Source organism: Syzygium oleosum, unplaced genomic scaffold (assembly GCF_021117445.2).
Source record: "Syzygium oleosum isolate NSW1041296 unplaced genomic scaffold, Sole_v2.1 Sole_v2.20, whole genome shotgun sequence".
Classification (NCBI taxonomy): domain Eukaryota; kingdom Viridiplantae; phylum Streptophyta; class Magnoliopsida; order Myrtales; family Myrtaceae; genus Syzygium; species Syzygium oleosum.
In genome coordinates, this window is record NW_026607504.1 from 368,250 (window position 1) to 377,267 (window position 9,018).

Genomic DNA, 9,018 nt, shown 5'->3' on the forward strand with positions numbered 1-9,018 from the left:
TGACTAGAAATCCGGACGATCAAACCCAGTCTAAGATTTCCATACTTATGGTCGGCCATTTGAGGACTGGATTGGGCATGTAACGGTCCATGGTAACATCGTAAGGAAAGCTATTTGACCTGCATGTGGGGAAGGTATGTGCGTGGCACATGATTTATTGCATGTGCATGGCACATAACCCCTATTGGCACCCATTCCCATGTGCCAGGGTCCATGGAACTGCGTTAAAATGGCACTTATGATTTCACCTTATACATCATGTCTAGATCTTATCCGATTTCCACGGTTTTGAGAATATTGCCTGAGTTATTTTCCGGGACCCTTAGATTCCCACATTCTTGGAAAGCATGTTCCGAAGCTCGTCGAGCTATTTTCAAGGTCTGGTAACGTTGAAAATTTAATTCTGGACCCGCCTTATCTGTCCAGTTCGTGTTTGAACTCCCGGGATGTTGGAAATTCAAATCTTGAGTTTATCTCGAATGTTTGGGCTCCAACATAAGGTTTGTCAAGCATCATCTTAGCCACAACTTTTTGAGCTGTTTCATCGTGATCATATTCATCTTCAGAACCATAATCATTGACTAAAGCCACTTTCTGATTGTAGTCTGTATACGGCTTCTTATCTTCCTCTTTTAGAAGATGTTCATACATAGACATCCTTGTAATCAATTGGAACAAATCGGTGAACGTTTGGCCTTCAAACCATTCTCTTAAGTTGAATTTTAATCCACTAAAGGCCAAATTGATTAACTCTTTTTTCGAGAGTGATGTGAGACATCTATTTCTCAACTTTTTAAATCTAGAAATTTACTGATCCACCGATTTATTATTGTATTGGCATATTCTAGCCAAGTCTGCCATCGTTGCTTCAAGTATCAATTGATAAAACTCATTTCATTCTCAGCCCTAGTATATATCAAATTGGCTGGCAGATTAGTATACCAAGTGAAAACAGTATTAGATAAAGACAAAGGAAATAACCTAAGTCTTAGACATTCATATGTACCTACCTCACCACATTGAGCCCAAAATTGACCAACATGCTCCATGGTCGACTGATCAGCTTTGCCTATAAAAAGGGCGAAGTCTGACATTTTAAATCTCCTAGGATAGGGAACAGCATTGACCGACCTCTGTCGGCTCCCAAGTGTTGTAAAAACACATCGTTGATAGCATTGATGATTATCAGCCTAATGACATTGGAAATGCCCCTCACCACCTGATTAGCCATGTCGTTTTATTGTTCCTCAAACAACCACTTCGTGGTGGCCACCATAACTAGATTTGGCTCCATTTCTGTCCTATGCCCCCTCAATGGGATGCCTTGGAATGTCAACATTCCCACTTAGGTTTTGCTCTGCCACTACTTGGGCAAATGACGATTCGATACAAATAGTTATATCATTACCATTTCAACTGGTTGTTGCCGGCTGTATTGTCAAGCTCTTGTTGATTCCTAGTCATTGCCATTACACTTCCTTATATAAATCACAATGGTCTCACGAGACGTGCCAAAAAGATATTATACCAGATATAGGGTTTTGTCCCAATGAGTGAAAAACCTCTCACCAAAGGTTGATCTTTGGTTTTTTTTTTTCTTTGTTAACAAGTTCAATGGCGATTTGGACAAGAATTAAATTGCGTAACAGGGATGAATAACAATAAAAAAGGAAAATATCTACAAATAATAGCAAGTAAAAATATAATGATAAATTAAAAATACATAGAGAATTTGTTCTTTGATGATCCTGGTCCCCTTTACAATCACTACAAATTAAACATCTTACAATCAACTAATACTCCACATGCAGTTACAAGTAGTTACAACTGGAATTCCACAATTTTAGGCCCCAATGTCGCACATCGGCCTTATCCATAAGTGCTTATAACTAACTAAGTGCCGTTGGGTTCAATCATCAATGGATATCTATCTTCAATCCATATTTTCACTTTGTCTCCTTTCTTCATTTTCCTGCATTCAATACTTCGCCAAATTTATTAGAACACTATCCATGTATTGGTTTTATCATCCAATCGATATATCCATCAACCATTCGACCATTGTGTATCGATAGTTGTATTTCATGTTCGTTGATAATCATTATTCATAGTTATCAATTAGTCTCACCATAGTTGATAACAACATTATATAACTGTTATGGACTTTCATGTCACTTGTCGATAGCCATATCGATCTAATAGCCGAGTTCTATGTTCGACCAAATGAACCTCATGTCGATTATAAAGAGTTAGGACATTTTTTTTTTGTGACCGAGGATCCACCACCATTCCCCGGGGACGAGCCCGCACAGGTAATCGGAGCGCCTATATCTCGGGGGAGACTAGCCTATCAACCCACCGCCAGGGCCCCCCACTTAAATTACGGAGCCGAGCGGGGATTCGAACCCAGAACTTATGAGGAAAGAAGGAAAGCGCCCACCAACTCGGCCATATGCAGGTGGGTGAGTTAGGTCATTTTTTCATGTCAACAAATACTCAACTAATACAAAGCTGCTCGCTTTCTTTGTCCTTCACTTGATGACCACTTTCTTAGGAGCTGAATAACATTTAACAATTGTAATTGTCAATTTCTCGTAATTTCAACTCGAATAATGCGATGACATGGTTTTGGCGAAGGAGGGGATTTGCCAGTCGGCTTGAGCTGGTGATTACCCAGTGTGGCCCAATTATTACTTCAAAGGCACGCCATGTGGTGTGTTTCAACGCAATAAAATCAAGCCCCTTAGCATTTTGTGGATCTGCTTTTATCAGGTTATTGTGCATGGGCTACCCAGCCAAAAACTTGGAAGACGTACACATATCTGTATGTACAATGTATGTATGTACATACATATGTATGTATAGGAGAAGGGTGAGTAGAGTGTGTGCTTTGAGAAGATTACACCTTATTGAGAAGGGCGTGTACAAATCAACAAAAGGGAAATAACAGCAAGGGTCCCCCGGTTCAAATACTCAAAATGAAGATTTAGGTTTTGATCGAATCTCGTCTGTTGAAAAGAAGTGACATTGGTCTAGCTTGTGGGGTAATAGCGATGCGTCATTATCATGAAGCTGGATTGTTTCTGGCTTTGATAAGAATTGGGGATGAATGAGTAGAGGGTGCATTAAGTTGAAAAGCATGAGGAGTGCGCGAGATGGCTTCCTTCTTTTCCACGTCCCTTTTGCTTTTCCTTCTATTTTGCTCTACTAACCCAATTCCTGTACCTGCATGGGTCTGAAAACAATGAATCGTACGTAGAGGGATATTCGTAATGCATCAAAAACGTACTATGGGACTGTCGGATGGGAAGATCTAGCTTATTATGGTGTCGATATCACCGCCATCGATGACGTGAATCAAAGCTCAATTTTTAGTCATTTGTTCTTGATGAGGTTGATTACATAAACACAAGATACATTCCAGGCCTATCACACCTGGACTCCATCTCAGCTCATCTCACCTCGAACTCACAAAAACATCCCCATTGTAGGCTTTTTGTTCTGTGCTTCTAAAGCGTGCGAGACAGCTTCTACTAAAAGAGAAAGAAGAGTGTACAAGCCAGCAACACAGAAGTAAGACCGTGAAGGAGGAAAAGGTTGTATCGGCCCGCCTTCGAGAAATGATAGGTCAAGTCAACCCCTCAAAAGCCAAACCAGACAACGCGAAATGCAATCTTTCAGGACTATTCAATCAATCACGCAGTCTGGGCTTCTAGAATATGAACAAAAAAAAGCACAGAGAGAGTTGTGAGGTCCAATCGAATATGAGAACTCAAGACACTATCTGTGAATATGTAACATAGCATGGTAGTCTCCATTCTACCGCACCAAAGCGATGATTACCATTTGTAACAACACGGAAGGATATGCCTAACACACAATCTCTTAATACTGTGAAAGCAACTTCCTCCACTCGCTGTTTCCCGGAAAGCTTCCGGTCATGTGTACATTGGTTGCTATTTCTCAACCCTCGTCAGATTAAGTTATTCTCCCACGGGATGCATTCGAGGAGATTAAAGAAGTTGATTCTTTCTGGTTGCCAATCCAGTTGTGGTCTTCTAAAGTTGAGGGAAGGATGTGGGGGAAGGATGCATTCGATGGTCCCGGATATTATTGAAAATCGCAGGCCACCTCTTTGCAGGGTCAATGTCTAAATGATGAAATGCGTTATTGCCCAATGAATTAGACTGAAGTTTAGGCTCCGTTTATTTCGTGAAAAATATTTTCCACAATTTGTGATTCCGGTCAATGGAAGACGCTCTTTTAAAATTGGGGAAAATGATTTTCGTTCCTGAAAAAAAGGAAATCATTTTCCCCATCTTTCTCGCGCTAGAGCTTCTTCCTCTCTTCCCTTACGTCACACTCAATCTCTCTTCACTCACGCCGCTCACCTCTGTCCCTCTCGTCCACACTCGAGCTTTGAGATATGTCCTCGTTCTCTGATTCAATTCATAGATTCACCTTCTCTGACATCCTGAGGTTGTAGCTACCACTGATTGTCCATCGTCAATTGTCTAGGCAAGGGCATCGCGGCCCTCGCCTAAATTTAGCTAGGGCGTCGGCCTCATCGTAGCCCTCGTTTGGATCTGGGCGAGGCCCAACACCCTCACCTGTGGCAGGTGAGAGCCCGCACACTCACCCATGGCCAACAAAGGCATGACACCCTCGCCCAACTAGGCTTGTGGCTAGCGATGGTCAGCCGGCAACCTCGCCTGCCAGAGGTGTAAAAAAAAAAGAAAATAAAAAATTTAATTAATTAATTAAAATATTAAAAAAATACTAAAATATTATTAAAAATTATCCACATTAGCATCAATCGCGCCAAGTTGGATGGCCAGCGTCCACGTCAGCAAATTTCGGCCAAAATTGGCCGGATGGACTCAATTGGTAAAATGTGAAAAGGTTTTAAATATGATTGGCAAAATTAAAAAGTACAGAACTAAATTGGTAAAAGTGTAACAAGTTTAGGATCTTTTGGATAATTTTCCCTAGAAAATATGGTCATTTTCTTTGAAAATGACTTCCTAAAAAATAATTTTTAAAAATGTCACATTTTTCGTCAAACAAACGGAACCTTAATATTCGAACGTGATAAAGGGAGTAATACCTGCTTTTTGACCAACTGGGAGTGGGGTTTGCCATTTGAGTGCCCTGAGGAACCCCACACTTGCATACTCTAAACCACTAATTTTTGCTGCAACTATTTTTGTCTAGTGGACTTGACTCAACTCATTCTCATCTACACTTGTTTTCCATTTCCCCTACCCTTTGTCCCCCTTGCTTGGCCCTTCCTCTAAGGGTTCAAGTCTTTCCCACTTTGTCAAGGCTTCCCATTTATTTCAAAGAATTAACAAAGTCCAACACATAAAGGAAACCATGCAATTCATAAGGAAGTTCCAACCAGAAGAGTTGATTTGCGATCTTTTAATAATGTGATGATGGGATGAGTCGTTGGCAAGCAAAAATCATTCCAACTTTGATTACATAGTTCCAAAGAAAAGCACCTAAGGCTCCAATGGCGACAGATAGAGAGCACCTTCATGGGTCTGTGATCAGATTGAACATTACAGCTGTCATTTTAAGATGCAAACCTGCACGATATCGTAAGCCTACTAAATAAACAAACAAAAGACAACTATTGTTCATGAGAGCAAACTTTGGAATAAGCGGTGAAGGTGTATACATATCAACCAAATGATAAATTGAGATGACAGAATGAGTTAGCAATATTTATGGAAATCTACATGCAATTCTACAAGAAATTGTAATATGGTCCAAAGTTGAGATTAGACCAAAGTTGTACTTCATCCTGACACATGGGACATCCCAAGCATCGCCGCCACTAATATGTGGGCAACGGAAATAATTTCCATAGTGCTTTCCATATTTAATTACATAGCAATAGTGCACATAATAACATTATAATTTTATGATCACCCTTGCATTCACAGCAAAATCAACACTCAATTCAAGAATCAACATCCAGTACAACATCTTTTCATGCAAATCATACCCGAAATACGATTAACTTACCCTTTCAATAATCGCACACGCGGGTGAAGATAATGACATGCTTATATCCTTTCATTTCTCAAAACAATGATAAAAAATTTATTTCGTGCGCCACCACACGCATACCATTCTTCTCTTCCCACCGTGTTATCATCAATGTAATAATAGGTTTTAGTCAAGCAATCGGGTCAAAAACAGTAATTGGTGATAATCGACAAGTGGGTTTAACCAGCAAGTGGGTATACTCTACAAGTGGTTATACTCCGCAAGTGAATATACTCAGGCAAGTGGTTATACTCAGTAAATGGATATAAGTCGTATATTCAGCAAGTGGATATAAGCGGCATGTGATGATACTCACCAAGTGGATATAAGCAGTGGCTGATGAGCATAAAGTGAGTATAAGTAGTATAAGCTACAGTTGGTGAGTATATGCAGCAACAGGTGAATATAAGCAACGACTTATGAGTATAAGCCGTGGCAGGTTAATAAACATCAATCAACCAAGTCAAGAGTACTAAGTAGAGGTTTTCACTTACCTTAAACAAAACTTGAACAACACAAAGCTTTAACCTCCTTCAAAGCAAGATAAGCAAGAACAAGATTGACAACTTTCAATCTTTTAATAAAACTAGTTTAAGAAAGGAGAATAAAGTCCACCAAATCACCTTTTAACTCTTGAAAGATGGAATCTTTGCTTTCCAATTGAAGAATCGGAAAGTGAGAATTAAAGAGGAAAGTGACGGGAGATCTCCTTTTTCTTTGCAAGAACAAGTTTGAATTATTTTTAAGTTCGAAGACTTAGAGAGATATGATCGTATGGCCAAGGCAAATGAACTTAAAAGACTATTCAAGAGTTACTATGGTTACAAAGATGATGAATTAAACTTAGAAAGGTTAAGTGGAAAGTTGTGTTCAAGTTAGAAAGTTGCAAGTGGTTCTATTCAAATATACGGCCAAGGCCAAGGGAAATGAATCAAAGATTTAAGAGTGGATGACCTAATGATGGCTTGAGTTAAAAGCCCTAGGTGTCAAGAGAGATAGGTGTTCTAACCAAGTGGCTCTAATAAGAGTAGCTTGGATACAAGTGACCTAATAAGATTAGCGAAGAGGCGATATTTTGATTAAAATGAGAGAAAGCTTCTCCTCGGCAAAGTAAAATGAATGAGTCATCAATGACATTAATTGGTTAAAGTTGAAATAGATGATATAATGCATGATATCATCACTAGACTAAGTTCAATGTCACATGTGGGTTAAAATAACTCATAGAGAAAGAAGAGAGATGGCACAAATTAAAGAGTGACAAATGACTCAACTATATGGCTTTCAAAAATAAAGTAAATATTTTGCTGATTCCAAAAAAATAGATATTTTGTTAAGTTATCAAAATATCTAGTAAATCAATAGACAAACAAAGAAATTAGTGTCTGTTCTAAACATCGGTAAATCAAAATTTTATTTAGAACCATTAAAATTATCAATGAAAGATATCAAACATTAGGAAAATTTTAACTCAATAAATTTAAAACTTGAAAATCATTAAATATATAATTCGGAGCATTGTGGTAAATCAATTACTATCACTCTACAACATCATCGTATATGTCGACATCTATTAATTAAATCTCAAAAGTATCGCTTTCCGGGCAACTACAGTCATGGAAAATCATCCTAAATAATTTTACCAAATATAGAAAATTTCGGATGTCACCCGAAGCTCGGACGATTCCAACTCCAGAAAATACACACCCAACACAGGCACACAGAGAATAGAGAGAGTATACATAAGAAAGAGAGAGGGACCCGCTCGGACATTCTCTCGCTGTGTTGTCGCAGTGTCCGCTTTGCTAGAGCGTTCACTTTGCCGATCCACCACCATGACAATGCAGCTTTTCCAGTGTTTCTCCACGACGAGTCATATCTCGCTCTGATGTCCCTGGTTGCCTCTCCGCTCTGAGTTGCTTCAGGAGGACCACTGTTCCTGTATCCTATTCGGACGGTGATTGAGTTTAGCTAATTCTCGCTGTCGCTGCTTGACCGTTGCTCGTCATTCGCTGTCTAGAAGTCACCAACGTCCTCTGCCCATTCTTCCGGCCAACCACCGTCACTGCCTGCAGCCTTCCAACATCTCCGTGAAGACCGGCACCGAGTTTGGCCTTCACTGTTGTGCCCAGTTCCCTGTGGACGATCCCTGATGAGTTCCCTTGCACGGTTCGATCATCCTCAACTATTAACAGCAGCATTGCAGTAGTTTTAAGCTATTTTGCAGGTCGTTTGGCGAATTTTATTAGAAATCGCTCACATCTCGCCGCAACCTTACATCTCCAACATTTTGCGCGCCAAGCAGCCCTTCCCCGTCGCTAACTGCGCATCAATCACGAGCCACCTTCCTTCTCTCGTACCTTCAGTGGTCGAATCTGATTGGGAAACAAATCCCCTAAATTTGGTAACCTCTCAAACCGAACTTAATTCAAATAACTTGTTACCAAGTTTACAATTTTCGAATCCAATATTGATTTACTTGAGTTTTTTAGGCATATCTGATTGGGGGATTATTCCATAAATAAAAATCCCAATAATCTTGAATATCGAGTTGCGAGACTCCTATATCGGATTCATGATTATTTTGGTTTTTATTGTGGAATGTGTTTATGATATTTTGAGAACTGGTGAATATTTGATTAGTATTTTATTTGTGTTGATTTTGGTAATTTATTGTCGTGCATGGTAGATTAGATTGCATATTTATAATCATATGTTATATTAGAATTTCATGTTTAGGATTATGTAGGATTTTACAAGAAATTTTCTCATATTGAATAGGATTTAATTTAGTTTATTTCGTATAATAGATTAGGTAATTTTATGCTAGGATAGTTTAGGATTAAGAAATAAAGAAATCACCAAACAATAATAACATACATATATCATATAGGATTAGTTGCATAATGCCATATCACATTGCCTCATCATCATTAAATTCCATGTCATCAAAGCCATGTC